Source organism: Gastrolobium bilobum, unplaced genomic scaffold, assembly GCF_033153095.1.
Source record: "Gastrolobium bilobum isolate Gb01-03AN ecotype WA unplaced genomic scaffold, APGP_CSIRO_Gbil_v1 utg716, whole genome shotgun sequence".
Taxonomy (NCBI): domain Eukaryota; kingdom Viridiplantae; phylum Streptophyta; class Magnoliopsida; order Fabales; family Fabaceae; genus Gastrolobium; species Gastrolobium bilobum.
The window spans coordinates 9,556-35,508 of NW_026895478.1; the positions used below are offsets into that span (position 1 = coordinate 9,556).

The 25,953-nt window shown below is 36.4% G+C and overlaps 1 pseudogene; it reads left to right on the top strand.

The window, feature by feature from the left end:
• Positions 1-22,836, top strand: LOC133313706 (protein TIC 214-like; annotated as a pseudogene).
• The last annotated feature ends 3,117 nt before the right edge of the window (positions 22,837-25,953 follow it).

Here is a 25,953-nt window from a genome sequence, read left to right on the forward strand (position 1 = left end):
GCCCCACCATGAATACCCCCCTTCAGCCAGTCCTCGGTCATCCCATCCCCCATCGCCACTAATGCTTCAAATCGTTCCTAGGATTCCGCCACAGTCCCTACTACTTGTCTCAGAGTAATTAATTCCTCCTCCAAGGATCAGAATTTTGCCTGACAGAATCGCCAGGGAAATCTCCTCTTTCATTTCTGTCCACTACTGAAACACACAATTTGTTCGCGGTATTTGAACCACCCAAGAGTTGCTCCTTCAGAACAAATTATGGCAAATCCCAACTGTTCCCTTCTTCCATTTGATTGATTTGAAAATAGCGTTCAATGAGAGAAATCCAACCCCAGGCCGCTGCAGGAAGCCTGTCTTCTTCGGGAAGGGATAGACCCCGTAAAATATACCGTTTCTGAGAATTTTCTACATCTCCCAATGCTTTATACTCTGCATATGTTTTATGAATAAATTCTTTCTCAAGAAATTTCTGTAGTGATTCGCATTTGCACACTTTGCAGATTCTAGAGTAGAAAAGGTAAGAACCCCTAGCTCATTTTGAGTTTTTATGAAAATTTCTAGACTTAGGGTTTATAAAAATTTGGGGTTTTGGATTATGTCGTGGTATGTTAAAATTGATGGGTATTGTGTGTACTTTTGGTATAGGTGTGTTGAACCTAGTGGTGACTTTGTGATTGTTTAGTTCTCTAGTCATTTGAACATGTTGAATTTTGCTTGGCTATTCCAGGTTCTTAGAAAGGAAAGCTTGATCCTATGAATTTTGCTCCGGTGAGACTGGGATTATGAGGGAGGAGATATATAGTTGCATGAAGAAGGTTCTGTTTCTTGCACTGCGGCGAATGATAAGGTAAGAAATTAGAGCTTATAGTTGAGAAAAATAAATGCCTGTGTCTAATTGAGAAGTGAAAGAAAGAAACAACTTAAAAATTTACAAAGCTGTCTTGCTCCCCTCACTCTTGCATAAAAAAAAGTTTTGCTTTGGGTTGGATGTTACATTAGCCTAAAAATACTTGAACGGCAACCAACAAAGCCCAGCATAGTTGATAGATAGCTGGGTTCCTTAAGCATGCTGACAAGTGTTCAATTCCTTGCCGTGTGTATATGGAAAAGGCTTTGTTGGGAGAGGTTTACCCACTTAATGTGATCTCCCGCCTCGAAAGGATTAGTCTTCGGCTGTCGGCTGGAGGATACCTTGGGAAACCAAAAAAAAAAAAATACTTAAACGGCAATGATTTTAACGTGTCAATGCGTTTTAAAACAAAAAATTTGTAATTTTTCTATTAATTTATTTAAATTTAAGTTGTTTGCACATTTTTAAAGAGCAAATAACAAGCACGTTACATGAACAAGAGAAAGTATATTTAGACTCCTCCTAGCTTCATCAAGGTTTTTTTATTTTATTGGTAATTACATCATATGCTTTTACTTATTAAAAATATTACCATTAAGAAACGTAGAATATTAAGGTGTCACATTATAACATCATGTTGGGTTAAATTTTAATGAGATAAAAATAGAAAATAGAAAATAGAAATGTGAAGAGTTTTCTGGTGAAGAGTCATGTCCTTAGGTGTGTGTTAGTGGATATTAATGAGTCAGTTATGTCAGTTATAAAGTAATGAGTCAGTTATAAAGTAATGAGTCAGTTATAAAGTAATGAGGTGTTATGTGTGGAGTTATGTTGGTCAGTTTTATAGCTTATAAATAGCCTTTGATAGTTTGTATGAAATGTAGATCAAGAGAAAAAGAAAAAGAGCAAGAAAGCAAGAATAGAAAAGAAAAGTTTTTTTTGTAGATACACAAGTATGGTTGTCTCTTGCATCTGTGTGTAGATACCAAATTCTAACAAATTGGTATCAGAGCTATGGAGAAAAAGAGCGAGTTGGAGGTGCCACTCTTCCATGGAGATAAGGATGAAGCATTAGATTGGCTTCTCTGTTTGAAGGAACATTTTTGGAAAGAAAAAAACTGGACGGAGGACAAATGGCAGATAGCCATGAGAAGACTCAGAGGAAGCGCAATCAAATGGTTCCGTACATGGAACTGCCGCGACTTTAATAATATGTGGAAGGATTTTCTAATGGCCTTCATAACAAAATACTTGCCTGGACGTTTTGATCTGATTAATGAAGAAGATGAAATCATCAATGATGATGATGAAGATGAGGAGAATGATGCGGATGAAGAAGAGACCGAGATGGCGGAATCCGAGGTTGCCAACGGCAACGCATCCGCGGAGGAGATTGACGTGTCAGAACACGTAAGAGATGACTCGGAGAAGAAGACGATGGAGATGACTGCGGCCGAAGGAGCCGAGATAGAAGAGGAGGAGAACAAGGGAGCCGAGATAGAAGAGGAGGAGAACGAAGGAGCTGAGATAGAAGATGAGGAGAACGAAGGAGTCGAGATCGAAGCGGAGAAGGATGGGAACGACGAATCCATTGTCGAGGTAGAAGAATTCGCGGAACCTGAGTGCCTGGAGACAGAGTCGAAAATCAGAAAGAAGATTGAGAAGCCGAGGTGCTTGATGGAGACCGGCTTGGAGGAGACTGCGAATCCGAGTCTCATGTTGATAATCGGGATGGGGGAGATCCCGGCTAAATCACGAGTTCATGTTTTGGAAGAGACTTCGACCCCGGCGTGACGAGGTCGACATCGGCGACCGGCATAGGTCGCTGGTCCGAGATGCCATTGAGGAGGTGCGAGGAAGACGGCAATGAAGGAGCCGAGAACGGCGAGAAAAAATGGAAGGTGCATTTGAAGAAAAGGATGTGGTCTTGAAGAGAAAAAGAGGTTTTGTTGACAATACCAATGATGCAGAAATTGGGATTGGACGAGGAAATAAAATTGTGAAAGCAACTGATGAAGTGGTGAATGAAACTGAGAAGAATTTGGGTGACGAGAAACTTGCAGGTGAAGAAGATACAGCGAATGGAAACAAGGAAAGTCCTGCTAATGAAACTGAAAATATCAAATTGAAGAAGCCACCGGATAAAATAAAATATGTTCAGAAAAATAATTGCAGGGGAGATATTTTTTTTTGAGTTAATTAAGTTGGAAGGTGTTAGATGTTTTTTGTCAGTGATCAAGATTGAAGAAAACAGGCGTGATCAGAAAGTTAAAGAAAAGTAGAAGCAACGCGAAGAAAGAAAGAATAATTAAAATTTAAGGGGGAGTTTTGTTGGGTTAAATTTTAATGAGATAAAAATAGAAAATAGAAAATATAAATGTGAAGAGTTTTCTGGTGAAGAGTCATGTCCTTAGGTTTGTGTTAGTGGATATTAATGAGTCAGTTATGTCAGTTATAAAGTAATGAGTCAGTTATGTCAGTTGTAAAGTAATAAGTCAGTTATAAAGTAATGAGTCAGTTATAAAGTAATGAGTCAGTTATGTCAGTTATAAAGTAATGAGGTGTTATGTGTGGAGTTATGTTGGTCAGTTTTATAGCTTATAAATAGCCTTTGATAGTTTGTATGAAATGCAGATCAAGAGAAAAAGAAAAAGAGCAAGAAAGCAAGAATAGAAAAGAAAAGTTTTTTTTGTAGATACACAAGTATGGTTGTCTCTTGCATCTGTGTGTAGATACCAAATTCTAACACATCAGAGTGGTTCGTCCGTAAGTACTGCATATAGGAGTTTGTTTAGTTTGCCTTGAATCCTAAATACTTATCAGGATATTGAGATTGATCATATCAATATTTTATTCATAAATATGATTTGTTGTATTTACCAATTTTGACTTAAATTTTTATTTCTCAACATACTATATATATATATATATATATATATATATATATATATATATATATATATATATATATAGAGAGTTAAGTTGAATATCACTGCATACTCTCCATTCAGCCACCTAGGCATTACTAGTACACTATAATCCTTCTTACATAGTCTTGGATCAACAAACATGCACAGAAATAAAAATGGATTGGGTTACAGCTTTATCCCACTGAGTATCAGAGATGCCCTTCTTCCCTTCCTATCCCTGAGCCCAATTGTGGAAGCCCTTCCCTTCCCTTCCTATCCTTTACAATAAATTAGTCTAATCATCCAACTTGCCAACTAAATATTAAAGAATGACGACGGGAAGGAAACCCTTCTTCGCACACCTTCTGCTACAACCATCTCTTCTCTCCTCCCTCACGTATACAATACTCTCTGATACTATCATATACATAAGCCCCATACATAGTGGTAAGCATTTTTCTGTATTATTTTGATAATTTTTTTAACTATGTTTGTCAATTAGTCAAAACAGATCCAAAATTTAAAATAATATGTATCACAAAAGAAAAATTAGTATAAATTACTTTATGTATTTATAGTTTTAGCCATTTCTAAAATAGGTCCTTATAATTTATAATTGAGCATATCAACTTTTATAATTTATAATTTATAAGTGGGATTATTCGGCGCCTATCAATAGTAAGTAGTTTCAATGATTTAATGGGAAGTACTGAAAGCTTAAACGTTCAATCATTACTTGATTTCAGAGGTAGAGAATTACATACAGACTTTGTAAGGAGAATCCCTACAACATACAAGTCATTTAAGATACGTGATTATGAAAGTGATATGAATTGGTTTGTTATTCTTGAAAATATCGGGGATTTAATCCACTTGAAGTATTTAAGCTGCAGGGGAGCAGTAGCGATACTATGCAGTCTTGAAATATTCATTCCTAAACTCCAGAACTTGGAGACATGGAATCTAAGGACTATATGGGGGAACAGTGTGCCAAACAGGGTTAGCAAGCTTAGAAAACTATGATATCTCCTGGGTGTTGGTATGCTTTCAACTAAATTGAAGAATGGTATTGGAGGCATTACGTCCTTACAAACGTTACGTGAAGTGAATAAATGATTATGGAGTAGAGCTAATTACAGAGCTGAAAAGGCTGAAGCAGTTAAGGGAACTGGGCTTGGTTGGCTTTGTGAAAGAAAGTGGAAGGGCTCTTTGTTTCTCAATCAATGAGATGCAACACTTGGAGAAACTATGTATTGCATCAAGATCTCTTGATGGATATGAATGGGAAGTCCTTGATTTGCATTTTATTTCATCCTCACTTTAGAAGCTTCTACTTGAAGAGAAGCTATATAAACTGCCAGAGTGGATTCCAAAGCTCCAAAATCTTGTAAGTTTGGAATTGAGATTCTGTGAGTTAATTGATGATGCATTGAAATCACTACAAAATATGCCAAATTTGTTGTCCCTCTATGTCGGGTTAGATGGTTATGTAGGTGAAAGTTTGCATTTTCAAGATGGAGATTTTCGGAAAGTAAAGGAACTGAACCTCAAGAATTTATCCAACTTGAATTCCATCTCTATTCACAAAGGAACACTGCATTCTTTGAACAAGCTCAAGTTAAGCAACATGCCCCAACTCAAGACGGTGCCCTCTTACAAGATTTTGGAGTTGTGGAACCCACTCTGGTAGTTTATTTAACTCTCAAGAAAGGTAAAGCTTCTGAAGCATAGGAGGTGGGGATGAAATAAAGGACAAATCAATGACATCATCTGCAAATATGTGTAGTTTCTGCAAGTATTGTATCTCATTTGTTGAGGAACATAGAGCTCTTTCGTGTTCTTTCCTAACATTAGCCACACACAACTCCCTTAATTGCATTAGCTTTCTCAACTCTCTAATTAGCTCTAATCCATCTTCATCAATTTTCACTCCATTTAAAGTTTGTAGAGATGTCATGACTCCAATACAATCCTTCACTTAAATTAAGATGTCCAATCTGTCAGAAGGTGTCATAGCTTTCTAAGCATGCTAATCTCCCTTGGTAAATGTTTGACATCTATATCCCTTAGATTCAAGGTCTTCAGGTTCGGAAGCTTACCAATGGATTTTGGAAGATTTTGTACAAATGAAAGCTCAAAGCTTACATACTTCAAATGGATCAAATTCCCCAAATTTTCTAGAAGATAATTCAACCTAGGACATTCTTCAAAAGCAAGTAACTTCAATATCTTGTATTTCGAAGGGATGTTACTTACAAAGCAATCAGTAAAGCACCAGTATCTGTGTAAACATGCAGTGACAGAACATGTGAGGTTTCAATATTGCCCATTAGATCATTGGAGCTGCTTGTTATTGATAGGCATCGAGTTATCCCACTTAAGCCTGAGTCGTCATCTTCCATTATGCAATAGCAAAAACTTCAATCCTTATATTTTTTAAGGATCATATCATGTAATAGGTCATGAACACGACAACTTTTAACTCTACCATCAAGGGAAAATGAAGATGCTTGTACCAAATTTCTGCTTATCAAATCTCTTAAATATTTCCTTCATCAAAAGTTAGTCCCTTTTCATATGTTACAAACCCTTCAGCTCCCTACTGTCAAAGTAGTCTTTTCAATTTAACTACATGGTCTTCAGGATACATCCCAAAATACAATAAGCATGATTTTAGATGATATGACAAATCATCATAACTGATACCTAAATTTTTTGTTATTACAGTCAAATCGGACTCCTTTTCAAGCTCTGAACTTAGACATTTTCTGAACCTTTCCCATTAAGATGCACGTTTTGTTTTACCAGCTGAAAGACCACCAATAGCCATAATTGCAAGTGGTAATCCATTAAATTTTTTAACAATTTCTGAAGATATATCAATGAGTTCTTCTACAAATTACCTCAAAATCATATCGGAATCCTTCTTAAAGAACAATTCCAAATATTTTTTAGGAGTTAAACATTGCAGCTCATGCACCTTAACAAAAGAAGATTCCTTACAATAATTAGCAATATCCAAATTCCTGGTTGTGATAAATATTTTACTTTCATTTTTATTATCACCTACAGCTTTTCAAATACCTTTCTAAATTTTTTTATTTCACATATCATCAAAGAAGACAACGTACCTCTTTTGCTGCAAGCAGTTTCTCACTTCAGCTGTCAATCGATCTTTATCCCACTGAGTATCAGAGATGGTTTGATTGGTTGGCTGATAGAGGAATCTAAATACCCATCGCTCATTGTCTTCTTTATGGTTGGAATGGGAGGAGGAGGTAAAAGCACACTTGACAAGAAAGTTTTTGACAACCAAAAGGTGATTGAGAACTTTTATTGTCATGCATAGATCACAGTGTCTCAGTCATACACAGTAGAAAGATTGTTGAGAAAGATGCTGCAAATATTTTATGCAACAAAAAAGAGGATCCTCCTCGAGGTCTTCTTCAAATGGATACAGATTCTTTGGTAGAAGAAGTGAGAAAGAGATATGTTGTCTTGTTTGATGATATGTGGAATATAAATTTTTGGATGATATTAAATGGGTTGTGATTGCTAATAAGCATAGAAGTAGGACATTTATCACAAACAAATATATAAAGGATGCAGAGTTCTGTAAAGAATTTTCTCTTGTTAAAGTGCATGAATTGCAACCTTTAACTCTAGAAAATCTTTTGAGTGGTTCTGTAAGACGATATGACTATGTTGTCCAAAAGAACTTGTTTATATATCTTCCAAATTGTTGAAAAATGTAATGGATTACCACTGGCAATTGCTGGTATTTTAGCTGCTAGCAAACACTAAAATCCATTCGAATGGAAAAAGTTCAGTCAAAGTCTAAGTTCAGAACTACAAAAGAAGACATGTTTGACCGATATTCCAAAAATTTTAGGTTTAAGCTATGATGATTTGTCTGTTTATCTCAAACTATGTATACTGTATTTTGGAATATATTCGAAAGATTATGTGGTCAAGTCGAAAAGACTGATTCGTCAATGGGTGGCGAAAAGATTTGTAACATCTGAAAAGGGAAAAACTTGAGAGGAAGTTGCAGAGCTACATTTTGAAAGCATTCAAGCCTTTCTCAAGGATGCAGATAAAAGAGCTGCAGCTGAAGGCGACAGCACAAACGATGAAATTAAAAAATTGGTGACGAGGTTGAGAGAACAAGCTTTTCTCATAGAAGATGTCATTGATGAATATATGATCTATGTGGAACAAAATCCTCGGGATCCTGGATGCAAAGCTATACTATGCGATATTGCTCTCTTCATCAAATCTTTGATCCCTCGTCATCGAATAGCTTCTGATATTCGAGATTTCAAGTAATATGTTCATGAAACCAGGAAAAGAATTGGAAGTTTTCGCTTCAAAACAGAACATTTTTTTGAAATGCGATCCAGCAATTCAAGACCCACGGATGATGGACAAAATGTCAATTCACAAGACCCTCGGAGGATGGCTTACCCTTACATTGAGGAAGACAAAATTGTAGCTTTGAAGACCCATGAGATAAATTGATCTGTTTGATGATAGAGGAATCTAAATACCCATCGCTCATTGTCATCTTTATGGTTGGAATGGGAGGAGGAGGTAAAAGCACACTTGCCAAGAAAGTTTTTGACAGCCAAAAGGTGATTGAGAACTTTTATTGTCATGCATAGATCACAGTGTCTCAGTCATACACAGTAGAAAGATTGTTGAGAGAGATGCTGCAAATGTTTTATGCAAAAAAAAAGAGGATCCTCCTCGAGGTCTTCTTCAAATGGATACAGATTCTTTGGTATAAGAAGTGAGAAAGAGATATGTTGTCTTGTTTGATGATATGTGGAATATAAATTTTTGGGATGATATTAAATGGGTTGTGATTGCTAATAAGCATAGAAGTAGGATATTTATCACAAACAAATATATAAAGGATGCAGAGTTTTGTAAAGAATTTTCTCTTGTTAAAGTGCATGAATTGCAACCTTTAACTCTAGAAAATCTTTTGAGTGGTTCTGTAAGACGACATTCCGATATTACTATGTTGTCCAAAAGAACTTGTTTATATATCTTCCAAAATTGTTGAAAAATGTAATGGATTACCACTGGCAATTGCTGCTATTTTAGCTGTTAGCAAATACAAAAATCCATTCGAATGGAAAAAGTTCAGTCAAAGTCTAAGTTCAGAACTACAAAAGAAGACATGTTTGACTGATATTCCAAAAATTTTAGGTTTAAGCTATAATGATTTGTCTGTTTATCTCAAACTATGCATACTGTATTTTGGAATATATTCGAAAGATTATTTGGTCAAATCGAAAAGACTGATTCGTCAATGGGTGGCGAAAAGATTTGTAACATCTGAAAAGGGAAAACTTGAGAGGAAGTTGCAGAGCAACATTTTGAAAGCATTCAAGCCTTTCTAAAGGATGCAGATAAAAGAGCTGCAGCTGAAGGCGAAAGCACAAACGATGAAATTAAAAAATTGGTGACGAGGTTGAGAGAACAAGCTTTTCTCATAGAAGATGTCATTGATGAATATATGATTTATGTGGAACAAAATCCTCGGGATCCTGGATGCAAAGCTTTACTATGCGATATTGCTCACTTCATCAAAACTTTGATCTCTCGTCATCGAATAGCTTCTGATATTCGAGATTTCAAGTAATATGTTCATGAAACCAAGAAAAGAATTGGAAGTTTTTGCTTCAAAACGGAACATTTTTTTGAAATGGGATCCAACAATTCAATACCCACGGATGATGGCCAAAATGTCAATTCACAAGACCCTCGGAGGATGGCATACCGTTACATTGAGGAAGACAAAATTGTAGGCTTTGAAGCCCCATGAGATAAATTGATTGGTTGGCTGATAGAGGAACTAAATACCCATCGCTCATTGTCATCTTTATGGTTGGAATGGGAGGAGAGGTAAAAGCACACTTGCCAAGAAAGTTTTTGACAGCCAAAAGGTGATTGTGAACTTTTATTGTCATGCATAGATCACAGTGTCTCAGTCATACACAGTAGAAAGATTGTTGAGAGAGATGCTGCAAATGTTTTATGCAAAAAAAAGAGAGGACCCTCCTCGAGGTCTTCTTCAAATGGATACAGATTCTTTGGTAGAAGAAGTGAGAAAGAGATATGTTGTCTTGTTTGATGATATGTGGAATATAAATTTTTGGGATGATATTAAATGGGTTGTGAATGCTAATAAGCATAGAAGTAGGATATTTATCACAAACAAATATATAAAGGATGCAGAGTTCTGTAAAGAATTTTCTCTTGTTAAAGTGCATGAATTGCAACCTTTAACTCTAGAAAATCTTTTGAGTGGTTCTGTAAGACGACATTCCGATATGACTATGTTGTCCAAAAGAAATTGTTTATATATCTTCCAAAATTGTTGAAAAATGTAATGGACTACCACTGGCAATTGCTGGTATTTTAGTTGCTAGCAAATACAAAAATCCATTCGAATGGGATCCAGCAATTCAAGACCCACGGATGATGGCCAAAATGTCAATTCACATGACCCTCGGAGGATGGCTTACCGTTACATTGAGGAAGACAAAATTGTAGGCTTTGAAGCCCCATAAGATATATTGATTGGTTGGCTGATAGAGGAATCTAAATACCCATCGCTTATTGTCATCTTTATGGTTGGAATGGGAGGAGGAGGTAAAAGCAAACTTGCCAAGAAAGTTTTTGACAGCCAAAAGGTGATTGAGAACTTTTATTGTCATGCATAGATCACAGTGTCTCAGTCATACACAGTAGAAAGATTGTTGAGAGAGATGCTGCAAATGTTTTATGCAAAAAAAAAGAGGACCCTCCTCGAGGTCTTCTTCAAATGGATACAGATTCTTTGGTAGAAGAAGTGAGAAAGAGATATGTTGTCTTGTTTGATGATATGTGGAATATAAATTTTTGGGATGATGTTAAATGGGTTGTGATTGCTAATAAGCATAGAAGTAGGATATTTATCACAAACAAATATATAAAGGATGCAGAGTTCTGTAAAGAATTTTCTCTTGTTAAAGTGCATGAATTACAACCTTCAACTCTAGAAAATCTTTTGAGTGGTTCTGTAAGACGACATTTCGATATGACTATGTTGTCCAAAAGAATTTGTTTATATATCTTCCAAAATTGTTGAAAAATGTAATGGATTACCACTGGCAATTGCTGGTATTTTAGCTGCTAGCAAATACAAAAATCCATTCGAATGGAAAAAGTTCAGTCAAAGTCTAAGTTCAGAACTACAAAAGAAGACATGTTTGACTGATATTCCAAAAAATTTAGGTTTAAGCTATGATGATTTGTCTGTTTATCTCAAACTATGCATACCAGATTTTGGAATATATTCGAAGATTATGTGGTCAAATCGAAAAGACTGATTCGTCAATGGGTGGCGAAAGGATTTGTAACATCTGAAAAGGGAAGAACTTGAGAGGAAGTTGCAGAGCAACATTTTGAAAGCATTCAAGCCTTTCTCAAGGATACAGATAAAAGAGCTGCAGCTGAAGGCGACAGCACAAACGATGAAATTAAAAAATTGGTGACGAGGTTGAGAGAACAAGCTTTTCTCATAGAAGATGTCATTGATGAATATATGATCTATGTGGAACAAAATCCTCGGGATCCTGGATGCAAAGCTTTATTATGCGATATTGCTCACTTCATCATAACTTTGATCCCTCGTCATCGAATAGCTTCTGATATTCGAGATTTCAAGTAATATGTTCATGAAACCAGGAAAAGAATTGGAAGTTTTCGCTTCAAAACAGAACATTTTTTTGAAATGGGATCCAGCAATTCAAGACCCACGGATGATGGCCAAAATGTCAATTCACAAGACCCTCGGAGGATGGCTTATCGTTACATTGAGGAAGACAAAATTGTAGGCTTTGAAGCCCCATGAGATAAATTGATTGGTTGGCTGATAGAGGAATCTAAATACCCATCGCTCATTGTCATCTTTATGGTTGGAATGGGAGGAGGAGGTAAAAGCACACTTGCCAAGAAATTTTTGACAACCAAAAGGTGATTGAGAACTTTTATTGTCATGCATAGATCACAGTGTCTCAGTCATACACAGTAGAAAGATTGTTGAGAGAGATGCTGCAAATGTTTTATGCAAAAAAAAAAGAGGATCCTCCTCGAGGTCTTCTTCAAATGGATACAGATTCTTTGGTAGAAGAAGTGAGAAAGAGATATGTTGTCTTATTTGATGATATGTGGAATATAAATTTTTGGGATGATATTAAATGGGTTATGATTGCTAATAAGCATAGAAGTAGGATATTTATCACAAACAAATATATAAAGGATGCAGAGTTCTGTAAAGAATTTTCTCTTGTTAAAGTGCATGAATTGCAACCTTTAATTCCAAAAAAATCTTTTGAGTGGTTCTATAAGACAACATTCCGATATGACTTTAACGGATGTTGTCCAAAAGAACTTGTTGATATATCTTCCAAAATTATTGAAAACTGTAATGGATTACCACTTGGAATTGCTGCTACTTTAGTTACTAGTATTTACAAAAATCCATTCGAATGACAAAAGTTCAGTCAAAGTCTAAGTTCAGAACTAGAAATGAGACATGTTTGACTGCTATTCAAAAAATTTAATGTTTAAGCTACAATCATTTGTCTATTTATTTCAAACCATGCATACTGTATTTCAGAATATATCCTGAAGATTATGTGGTTAAATCGAAAAGACTGATTCGTTAAACGGAAGCGAAAGGATTTGTAACATCTGAAAAGGGAAAAACTTTAGACGAAGTTACAGAGCAACATTTTGAAAGCATTCAAGCCTTTCTCGAGGATGCAGATAAAAGAGCTGCAACTGAAGGTGACAGCAACGATGAAATCAAAAAATGGGTGACGAGGTTGAAAGAAGCCACCTTTGGTGAGGAAGAGCCTTGCTTGTCTTCCATTTTCGCACACCATGTGTGGTCAGTAGTTAAAGGGCTGTTGGTGAGCTTCAAGAGCATCTCCATCCTCTGTTTTGAGTTGTGGTATGATCACCAACCTTTAACTTGAGTTTTAAGGCTTAAAAATTGAAGCTTGATGCATGTTAAGGCTAAAAGATGATAACTTTTTGTTGGGTAATGCTTAACACACCTAGAAATGCATGTTTAAGTGTTTAAGATCGGTAAAAATCCAACCTTTGAAGGATATCTTCATGAAATGCAGTTTCTGCATTCTGTCGTGAAATATCCGGATATCTGCCCGTGGAATATCCGGATATGATATCCGGATATGTGATATCCGGATATGATATCCGGATATGTGATATCCGGATATGATATCCGGATATGTGATATCCGGATATGGGGTTTTGGGGTATCTGGATATTGGATATCCGGATATGAGAATCTGTATATCCGGATATGGACAGTGAGATATCCGGATATTGCATATCCGGATATGGTCCCGAGGAATATCCGGATATTCTGGGATTTCGCAGAACAGTAGCTGTGCTATGTGTACAGTAGGCTATTGGGGGGTTTGTGGACCCTAGATTGATGAAGTTGAACTTCTGTAATTAGTGGACTAAGCCAGAATCACGTGAGTAAGGGCTTGTGGCTTTGTTAGAAGCTTTAAGACATAAAACGTAATGAAAAGGCGTTGTCTTTAATTTGTATGCATGTGGTACATGTTTATTGATTTATATTTGGTCCCTATCAGATTGTGATCTGTTGTGATTGGACTTTGAGCTTGTGGCATTGGATAGCTAGCTTAGAGGTAAACTTTCGTGTCCTCGGTTTAGCCATGTTGTGGTTCCGCCATGTCCCATGGGGATACGGTATATGCATGCTGTGTTACATGCTTTTGATGTTTTGAAAATGCTGTTGAGCTATTGTATGTTAATGCCTTGTTGATATGCATGGAGGTGTTCCACCTATACGGTAAGCCTGAGTATATAGAACATACAAGAGGGTGAGGTTGTGGGTGAGGTGCAAGCGGTGTTCCTTGTACTACATGTAGGGAATAGACGTATTCCTACATTTCTCTGGCCAGTAGATAGTGATAGACACACATGCCATAGATATCTGTTGCACTACATAGTTTTGGAACTTATAATGATATAAATGCTTTTAGAACGTATATTGCACATGTAAGTGAGCTTGGGGTGGAAGATCCTTGAGGACCCCTTGTCTTACTGAGATTTCTTGTTTAGAGATCTCACCCCACATTTGGGGAATGCTTATTTCAGGGTCAGGTAATGTTGAGACCTCAGGCGGCAGGAGGTCGGAGCTGAGTTAGATTGCTGTTATATTATGCTGCCATGATTGGATGCTGGATATGCATGTTGCTTATATGCTCATAACTTCAGTTTATGTTTATGGAGTTTTATGTTGAGACTTGTTGTTTACTATGTTTATTTGGTGAGCATGGGGATTGTCCATGACACATAGTATTGTTATGTCTTGATTATGTCTTGAGTCTTTTGGAGTTATAATAATGTATCAGGAGATTGTCCGGATTACGAGATGTAATGTCGTGATTTAGTTACACACTTTATTTATATATTGAGGTATTTCAGTAGATGTCTTATTGCAATTTACATACAGGCAATATTTTATGAAATTGATTAAGTAATCAAGATGGTAATTGATAATGACGTCATAATTGAAAAGAAAAAGAATATTAATTAAGCCGAGTATGAAGCGGTCCTCGCAGGACTCGTAATGGCAAAGGACTTGGGAGCCACTAAAATTATCCTCAAAAGCGATTCACAATTGGTAGTCGCAGAAGTACAAGGGAGTTACCAGGCAAAAGAAGCGTTAATGATAAAATTCTCGAAAAGGTGCGATTGCTGTTAACAGATATTCAAAGCTTCAAAATGGAGCACATCCCTAGAGACCAAAATTCGCGGGCCGATATTTTGTCCAAATTAGCCAGCACAAAGAGACCTGGAAATAATAGATCAGTCATCCAGCAAAGCATTCCTAATCCCAGCATCATAATGGTTGTAACTAAACGAAAAGCTCATCCGTCCCAGAGTGCACATTCCATGGTCGAGGATGATACCACACCACTGGACGATAAAGAAACTTGGATGACACCAATTTGGAACTACTTGTATAACGGAGAGACACCACAAGAACCGCGCGCAGCAAAAAAGCTAGCGCGCCAGGCTTCTTTCTATACTATCATCAATGGCCAGCTGTACAAGAAAGGATTTTCTTCTCTAATGCTTAAATGTCTGGATCCCCAACAAGCTTAGTATGTAATCTCCGAGGTTCATGAGGGGATAGGTGGACATCACATGGGAGGTAAATCCTTATCTAAAAAACTGCTTCGAACAGGTTATTTCTGGCCCACTATGGAAGAAGATTCTAAAAAACATGTGCGGCATTGTGTCAAATGTCAAGAGCATGCAGACTTGCACCATGCTCCCCCAGAAGAATTATCTTCAATATTATCCCCTTGGCCATTCTACCAATAGGGCATGGATATATTGGGACCATTCCCAATTGTTGTAGGAAGGGTCAAATGGTTACTAGTAGTAATCGACTACTTTTCAAAGTAGATTAAAGCAGAAGCCTTAGCCACGATATCAGCAAGTAAGGTTCGCCGATTCTTCTACGACAAATCATAAGCCGGTTTGGCGTTCCTCATACCATCATAACTGATAAAGGCACGCAGTTCGTGGATAAAAAATTCAATCAAATACTTCAAGATTTGCATGTTAAACACAGATACACATCTGTGGAACATCCACAAACAAATGGATTGGCGGAAGCTGCAAATCGAGTCTTGAAACGAAGATTGAAAAGAAGATTAGAAGCAGATAAAGGAGACTGGCCTGAACAATTAGACTTTGTGTTACTGGGCTACAGAACAACCACGCATTCAACTACAGGGGAAACCCCGTTCCGAATGGTTTACAGTAGTGAAGCCATGATTCCGGTTGAAATTGGAGAGCCATCATGGAGAAGGATGTACACAAATGAAGATAGCAATTCGCAGGCATTACTCCATAACTTGGATGCAATCAATGAAGTGCGCAAAATTGCTCATGTCAAGGAAGTAGCATTAAAGCAAAGAATTGCAGCGCGCTATAACTTAAAAGTTGTCAGATGCAGTTTCAACATAGGCAACTTAGTCCTACGAAGAGCGGACATTGGCAATAAGAACGTGCGGCAAGGTAAACTAGCCGCGAATTGGGAAGGTCCATATCGCATCCACAACAAAACTAATAAGGGTGCATACGTCATTGAGACGTTGTATGGCCTTACTATCCCGCGCACATGGAACGCGAACAAGCTTAAAATATTTTATAGCTAAGTCTTTTATTGTTTGCAGCATATTTGTCTTTCCAACTTATCTTTCTTACTCATCAATTAATGATTGCAAATTTCTCCATCATTGATACATATTGCATCGCGCATATAAATAAGTGGACAGGATCACGACATATCCACAATTGCCCAATCATAAGGGCGCGATACTGCAAAGCGCGCTGGCCTCCAATCTCAAGGATCCCTCAGATCCTCCAACTTAACAGGATCCCTCATAAGGATCCTCCAATTTGGATCCCTCATAAGGATCCTCCAATTTGGATCCCTCATAAGGATCCTCCAACTTAACAGGATCCCTCATAAGGATCCTCCAATCTCAAGGATCTCTCATAAGGATCCTCCAACTTACAAGGATCCCTCATAAGGATCCTCCAACTTAACAGGATCCCTCATAAGGATCCTCCAATCTCAAGGATCCCTCATAAGGATCCTTCAACTTAACAGGATCCCTCATAAGGATCCTCCAATCTTAAGGATCCCTCATAAGGATCCTCCAACTTACCAGGATCACTCATAAGGATCCTCCAATCTCCAGGATCCCTCACAAGGATCTTCCAACTTAACAAGATTCCTCACACGGATCCTCTAAACAGATCCTCGATATTCACAACGCGATTTTACAAGTTCTATCGCGATTCTCCAAGTTCTAGCGCAATATAAGGCAGGATGAACCTTACCTGGGTCGAAATACTTCCTCAAAGCGATACGTCTGGCATACGTCATGTACAAACTACAATGACAACAACAACGGTAAGCAAATTATATGCATTATGATTTGATGAATTCTTGCATATATTCGCCTGTGGTTCTCAAGTACCACACAAAGCACGAACCATAGTTCCAGCTAAGGGAACTAACGCGCTGATCTGTTGCGCAAACAAGGAAAGGAACACAATGCTTTCCAAACCGACTTCAACTCCCATGGCACTATCTCGGGGGACACCTCAATATCTTCAAGAAAGACCCCAAGGAAGAGAAGAAGGATGAGAAGGGTAATATTCCTCGAAGATTATCAACTTTCACCATGAACACATACGAGTACACCATCGCGTCTTCTGAACAGTAAGGTACGACGAAAACATCTCTGTCATACTATAGTTCTTCATCTAAACAAGGATATAATCACATTTATCCTTCGACATACCACATGCATAGTATACAGTCATCACACATCCATGAGAAAAAGAAACAGATAACAAAGTAGCCATTACGGCCTATAAAGCATTCATTTTGTCAACAAACATAGTATTATCTCACAACAGTATTATCTCAACACAAATGGGAGGAGTAAGCATTGTCTCAAACAAATTGGGGATACCCCCCTTACAGACCAAAATCCCAGAAAAGTTTTAAATCACACTGTCTGGATAGACATGTCTTGAGGTCCATCATTATCTTCAACGCGATCCTCACCTGCGCTAGGTGGTCCTTGAGGAGTTGGCTCTTGCATGGATGGCGGGATAGTATCAGTATCCATCGTGCTAATTAGCTCCACTGGAACTTCTTGATCTTGGTCATTCAGCGTCATCAGATGGCCATCCTTGAAGTAGTAATAATAATGGACATTCTCCAATTTCGCCGAAGGGTTGAAGAAGCGCACTTGCTCTATGATATTGGAGTAAGTTCCTCAGCTTCCCTCTCGAATAAATCCTAATACTTCTTAACCTCACTGGTTAAGGCAGCCTTCTCCTCGGCCCATGTATTAGCATTTCCTTCCAGCTCGATGACACGCTTGTTCAAATCAAATTTTTCAGCTTCTAATCTCTTTTGGGAGGTTGTCATTTCTTTCAGAGCATTGTCCTTCTTCTCCAAATCAGCCTTCATTTTGGTCATTTCTTCTTCAGCTTTCTTTAGCTTTTCTTCGAAATCGGTGCGTTGATTCGCGATATCACCCTTCAGCTCATCAATACGTTCCTTCAAGAAGTCCACAGAACCTGCTACATAGAAAAGGGTTATAATTAAATGCACGATATCATATTTCAAACCAAAATAGCACAGTAGCAAATCACTTACCAGGAACGGACATAATGAACTGGTTCGCTATGCTCAGATTGACAGAAGTCTTCAGCCATTTCTCTCTTGGCAATGCTTCAATGTGCGGTACGACTTCTCTACCTTTCGCATACATATCTTTGTCAAACTCCCAACCTTCACCAAAATAAACAAAGTTCGGCCAACCTACATTAGACTTCCCGGCCATCTCTTCAAAACTTCTCTTTTTCCCCTTCGTGGTATCCTCCGTCACCTTTTCAGGAGGGATAACATCCACGGGGGCCGAAGGAGGACTTAAAGGCTTTATTGGCGACTTTAAACGCGCGCTTGCATTCTCGCTTGATTCCACGATCGTGGCAGTTGCAGACATGGAAGGCCTGGTATGAATAGAGGGACTAGCCCCAGAAGCACCGTGATTGGCTGCTATCTTTTCCAACCTGCACAACGAAGCCGCCATTGAACTATCTGCAGCAAGATTGGAAAACAACATGCATGTCACACATATCCAAACATCTTTACACATAGCGCTATACAAAGTACTTTATACAGGAATTCAACAAACAAATGGAGATATAAATTACCCAAATAAGCTCGGATATCATCATCAGAATATTCATTCAAAATCGTATACGTGCTCAATGAGCCCGTATCAGAAGCTCCACGAGGAATATTACTCAGAGTGGTCACAGTCTTCTGCTCCAAATCACTCAAGTCATCAAAATTATAACTCAAGTTGGCACCTTCTAAAAAATGCTCGATCCAGTATAAAGGAAAGATGGGAGTCCCATCATCTCCTAAGAAAAAATGGGAAGTATCTTTGGCGAGATAAATTATGAAGTATTCCGTAGTCCACTTACTGATCTTCCTACAATACGACTCACAAAACCTCACCTTGCTCCTAAAAGATACCCAGCTAGAACGCGGTCCCATCACACTAAACATATATAAGAATGACTCTGTTGATTGAAACAGACCATAGGCCTGGCAGACTATCTCATATACTCTGATAAAACCCCAGGAATTGGGGGTCAGTTGTGAAGGCGCCACATTCAGATGCGCTAACAGTTTATAAACGAATGAAGAAAAGGGAAGACGAACTCCGATGGACAAAAAGAAATAGGAGTACATCATCATGAAATGCCTGGTTGATCCTTCTGCCCGCGAAGAACAAACGCGCTCATTCTTTGGGACAACGTCAACCACCCACTGATCATCAAAAGCTTTATCAGGGGTAAGGTGGATAACAGCTGATACTTCCGCCAGCTCTCCTGGAGAACAAAACATAGACTCGGTATCTAACACCGTATTTGTTACCCAACTTAGAGATTCCTCATCCCGTAAGTTCCGCTTGACAGGAGATTCTTCTTTCCGGATCAAAATGTATAACCTTCTTTTTGGACCCGAGATTCAGCTTTTGTTTCTTCTTTTTGGTAGCGCCACGCTTCTCGGTAGCACCGCGCTTGGCCATTATTTCCTTGATTTGGGGAGACACAAAATCTGATTCAGAAGAGGAAGAATCAGTAGATGAAGATGAATCAGAGGAAGTAGAGACAACAAATGCAAATTTATAATTATTAAAATTCCTTTTCTTAAAAGGATACCCTGCCGGATATATTACATTCAACGGTAAGGGACTTGGACTTTTTCGACCACGATTCTCTTGCGCGATAGGAGACTAAGTATCGCGCAACGTATTTGGAGAAGATGGTTTAGGGTCTACGGTATTATCAGACATACTACTACTACCACTACATTCAGAACTTGAGGAGGAATCACTCGAAATTAAAATGGGCCTAAACATTCTAAAGGAAACCTGGGGAAACCAAGATGAACTCTGTTGAGAAAATGTCTTTTCGCGACTTGGTTGTCGCGAAGATGATCCTAATTCGAACTTACGAACAGAAGGGACACGACTATCATTTACACCTACTTTGGGACAGGGGGCAACACACTCCTCAGTAGGCCATTCTTCCCTAGTTCCCAACGACCTTGACCTAGGTAACAATCTCGAAGGAGGACTGGACGAGCCAAACCGTTCGAATAATCTGATAAAGTCCGCACATTTGTGATTATCAGACATGCCTCAAGCACGAAGAAAGAAGATTAAAAAAGAAAAGATGATTAAACAGACAAGATAAATAAAGGAAGAAGAAGAACACACCTGAAATTTATACTTTGGATTAGCAGCCACGAGCAGGACGTGTCAACACTGGAAATGCATAAAGCAAGCACTGTGGAGCAAAGGATTTCTCACAATATCAACAAATTCTTTTCCCTCCAAACTCACAAGCTCAGTACAAATACGAAAGGTTTTCTCAAACGGATAGTCCGAAAGGCACCAAAACGTGTTGAGTAAAACGGTTTTTCAGGGAACGTGGCAAGAAAGGGAAGCGTTTTCACTTCAAAAACCACCCACGCTTACCCTTAAACACCCACGTAACGACACTAGCATTTAATACTTCTGACAGTTAAACGTCTAATCCACCATTCTTAAGCGGATAAAAATCATGATGACACTTTAACATGATTACCGCGGCAAACAGAAAGGACATATGGGATGTAACTACCGCGCTTCAACAGCATATAGCTCACCGCTTTGCCACATGACAAAACCGTAAGCTAGGGGGCTACTGATCCGGATAAAATATATGCCTATTAGAGGCCCAATGACATACGAAGAAGCCCAAGTCCATTAAGGACCCAGAGCCAAGCTCGGTGAACAACATCGCGCGCAAGACACGATGCCCTCATCGCGCAAAGACAAAATGCGATGTCTATATCGCGGATAAAACCACCCTTAAGGAAGCTAACTTAAGGCCCAAGGCAACCCACCGCGCCTTTATTCCAATAAATGACAGACAGCTCCAGCTTGCCGCAACACTACGACTGAACATTAGAGAAGATAAGGCTACTCAAGTCCTAGCACTGACCTGCAGCCCTAGCCTGGCCGCTCAGAGGCTAAGCCGCCTTGCTAAGGCAGCATCATAACCACTATATAAGCAAAGGGCACAACATCAAGGTACGACCATCCTTTACATTAATAACATACAAACTCCTGCCTTTGATACTGACTTAAGCATCAGAGTATCATCACAGGTACCCCCCATTCGGATCCAATGCGCTACGACAAAGGATAGAGACAGAGTAAGATCCAATCTCAACTCCAGGCCCAAGACCAAGAACAACAATATATGTCTCAACCGTGTGTGATTTGGCTCGATACATATTAGCCAGCCCATATTGTATTTGGTCTGATCACTATTTATTTTGGGGGAGTGAAGTGTCAAATCCGAAAAAAAAAAAATGTTGCCATTAAGGGTAACATACAGAACCTGATTTTCAAAGCACGGGAAGCCCAATACCTGTTAATTCAGAACATAATATTAATACAGGACATTACAATTGGGAGACTATTGATAATAAAACTAATAGCTCGTGATGGCCAACAATACCTTATAATTTTTTATTGGTGATAAAATATTTTTATCCTTAATCTCTAATTAGTGGTGTGGAATAAAAAATAAAAAATTTAAGCATTTGCCTAAAGAAAAAGGTGGATTAGCTGGAGAAATTATTTGAGTTAGATAAATTATGCTTTTGGGATGATTAAACAGTAAACATTACCAACAATATTTACTAGGAAGAAAAACGCACACATTTTAATTCAAAAGTTGGACTTTGTAATATTCTAACTCTTTGAGTGACTAATAATATGGGTTTTTAGTTCTGCTATGAGAGTGTAGAAAGTAATTCTCACAAGGGGCTCATGCTTATTGACAGGGTTCTCATCTACTCCACCAGGTGCAATGCTCTCATTAAGTTCAGTTGACATAACATGGACAAAAAGAAACTTCAAGTTTCTTTATGTCTTGAATGCCAGAGGATACCGTCTTGAGTCTGAGGATGTTATCTAAGTGGAGAGTTTTCAGAGGATGCAATGCTCCTCTATCAATTAAGATGAAATTCAACTTGAGTAAATTCCTGAGGTGTACTTCCTTTAGTTTCTGAAGCCCTCCATCTTCCAATTGCAAACTTTCATCTTCATATGCTTTGTTTAGATGGAGGTACAACAAATTTGGCATATTTTGTAACAATTTCAACGGATCATCATTGATAGCTGAGCATTCCAATGTCGACCTTACAAGATTTTGGAGCTGTGGAATCCACTCTGGTAGTTTATTCAACTCCCCAGAAAGGTAAAGTTTATGAAACATAGGAGATGGGGATGAAATGAAAGACAAATCAATGACATCAACTGCAAATATAAATCATAATATAATAATCGAAAAATTGCAATAGAAAAGAAAAAGAGAGGTTTCCAATGATTTTTCAATCTTTTATACGGGATAATCTAGTATCCTTATTATGCATGAAGATAATTAATTCGGTCGTTGTGGTCGGACTCTATTATCGACTTCTAACCACATTCTCCATAGGGCTCTCGTATCTCTTCCTTCTTCAAGCTCGGGTTATCGAAGAAAGGACCGGGAAGAAAGTATCAGCAACAATTGTGTTTATTATGGGATAGCTCATCATTATGTTCATATCGATCTATTATGCGTCTTTGCATCTAACATTGGGTAGACCTCATATAATAACTTTTATAACTCTACCGTATCTTTTATTTCCTTTCTTTGGAAAGAATCACAAAAACTTTTTGAAATATGGATACAAGAATCCAAACTCAATACGTAATTTTCGCATTTAAAGAAAATTCTTGAATAATTTTTTTCCAGTTATTAAATCCCTTTTTATTACCAAGTTCAATATTAGTAAGATTAATAACTATTCAATTCAAAATCATTATAAAAATTAATACAATATATATATATATATATATATATATATATATGAAGAAATTCGCCCACTCCCAAAATATTTAATAGCCTCTCCTAAAAAAAAAACTTGAAATACCAACGCTATTTGGAATTTTATCAATTGCACGTCTATCAAAAAAATAATTTAGTTTAGCTAATTAATTAAATTTTAAAATTATATGACCAATCATATATTTGAGACAATTTTTGTAGGAAGATTTTTTTCAAAAAAATTCAATAAGTTTAAATTTTGTAAAGTCGAATAAACAGGCTTATATAAAAAGGAGGCTATATATACAGCATGAAGATAAGAGGAACTCAATAAAGGAGTCGTGAAAGGAAGGGAGGAACTCATGATTTTGTGAAACAGAGTATCACGAATAGGGTTTTAACAAGAGATGGTATTTTAGTTATGAAAATATTAAAGCGGGATTACTTATGTCCCATAAATTATGTAAAAAATTTCCACCAAGTGAGAATCCAAGAATACCACCCTCCTGATAGTATTATTTCATGAGATTCTTATTCACTATTCTAATTCCCAAGATTCTAATTTGAGTTTCCTGGGAATCTAAAATTTATCCCTTTACAAAATGACCCCTAAAGGAAAGAGAAAAAGATGAAAAAAATATTGGTCCTACCCACGTTTTATGTCTGCATATTTATTTCATACAAAGATATATTTCCCTTATTAAAAAAACTAGAGTATTACCCATGCGATGCTCAGGGAAAGAAATTGAAAATTTTGTCAATCGTGGTTGGTTAATCTCTAAAAGAAATCAAGAACTTCATCTTGCTATGAAGCCCTAAAGGAACAATGGTGGAGGGCTAAACTTATTTCGGTAAAACTTATTTTTTAAAGTTTTAGAAAAATTAACGCTTGGTTTATTTTTTGCAGCAATGAAATTAATTAATTCTAATAGGTATATTAATTAATCCCAGTAGGCATAATAATAAATACTATTAATATTCTTAACAATTTCTCATGAAGAAAGTGCTTAACAATTTCTCATGAAGAAAGTAGTGGAAAACATTAAATGCTGCATTCTTTTTCCACCTATCAAGTTTAAAATTCAAATTTAAAAATTTAAATTTTAAATATTAAATATTTTTTCCCTCAATAGATATAATAATAAATATTATTAACAAGCTTAACAATTTTCCTACACGAAAAATAGTGGAAACATGCATAGAAGGATGTGCACATCCTCCAAGTAATAGTTTCTATTATTCATTCACGACATAGGAAATTGTGTTAATTACACTCTTATATCAAAAGAATGAAAGTTTAATTTATTTCCTATATATTAAATTAAAGTTTACATTTTTAGAGTAATTAAATTTTTATAATTTGTTTTTTACAAAATGATAGATGTTATTTTTAAATTTTTATTTAAATTTAAAATTTAAAATTTAATTTATTTTTCATTAATTATACATATTTTTTAAAAAATAATTTTTTCTCTTTTAATTTGTAATGTTAATATTTTTAAATTGGTTATACATATATATTTAAAAATTTATGTTAATTATTTTAAAAAAAAATACTTGAACGGAAAATTTTCCTCTTTTTGTATTATTTTTTAAATTAAAATTTTAATTTATTTTCGTTTAAAGTATAAATATGTCATTTATTATTTTTTGTTTAAATTTCATATATAAATTATTTTTATCATCTATACATATATTTTTATAATTTTAAATATTTTTTTGTTTAATCTCTAATTTTATATTAAATTTATTATGTATATCTTTTTTCTATTTTATATATTTTTCATTTAAGTTTTTATTATTTATATTATGCCTATATTTAAAAATACTGTTCTTCTCACTAATCTAAGAAAAAATAATTGTTAAACGACTTCCAAAGCCAAAGAAAGTGAATTAAAGATATTCTTTTAATAAACAAAATAAATTGAATTAATACATTTTTTACAGGATGCTACTTTTTATTCTTCCATGTATCAATATCCCATTTAATCTGGTTATTAATTATTTGTTTGGGAGTATACTTTTCCCCTTTTAAAAGATGACTTGTTTTTAAAAAATTCAAGATAAAAAAGGAATAACTACTCACTGCGTTTGAAACATGTAATCATAAATAACATTAAAATATTGTTTTGAGTACGATATCATCTCTTAAAGTTTGAGTATAAGTGCTACCTTTGAAAGGTTTTAGATGAGTTTTTACTTGATTTTTGTGTTGGAAAAGCTTAAGAGTACCTAAAGGAAGCTATATAAAGGTAATTGATGTCAATTTTGTTGATTGGATGATGATTTATGAACATTTATGTTCTTGTATTCAACATGAATTTCTATGTATGTTGATGATGAATTTTGAAGTGGTTTTGTTATGAATTTCTATATTGATGAATTTTGGTTGATTAATCATGTAAATTAAAGATAACATCTTGAATTCTTAAAAAATTGCAAGGAAGTAACCTAACCCTAACTTCAAGATTCGGCCATGAATAGTAAATTAGGGTTTGATATGGTTAGATGATGTTTACATGTTGGTTGATGTGGTGTGATGTTTAATTGGTGATTGTATGTTTAATTAAAAGTTTATATGTCAAGAAAAATGCATATAAAGTGTTGATGCTTTAAGTTGTAATTTTGACTATGCATGCTAAGTGTATGATAATGATGTGTTTATGTATGAATGATGATGGAATTAGGATTTTGTGATGATTTGTTGATGATTTAAGTGATGAAAATATAAAGAATTACATAGGTCATTTGTGTACATTCAATTCAGCCAAACCTAATTAAATTGGGGTTTGTATGTAAAATGATTAAATGAGTGTTTGTAACATGGATTCAATGAGTACTTGAGTGTTTGATGTCATTGGATTAAAGTTTGAATGCATAAAAGTCATGGAAATGCATTGTGTATGTTTCAGCCATTTATCCATGATGTTTAATTCATTTTGAATGATGTTATGTGTATTTGGTGTATAATAAAGTATAATTGAATGATTGGTGTAAGTGTTTGAACTTGTGAAAATAAATTGATATTTAAAGAATCAATAAAGTAACGGTTTTGCATAAAATGTATGGGAAAAATGTTTCTGCAGT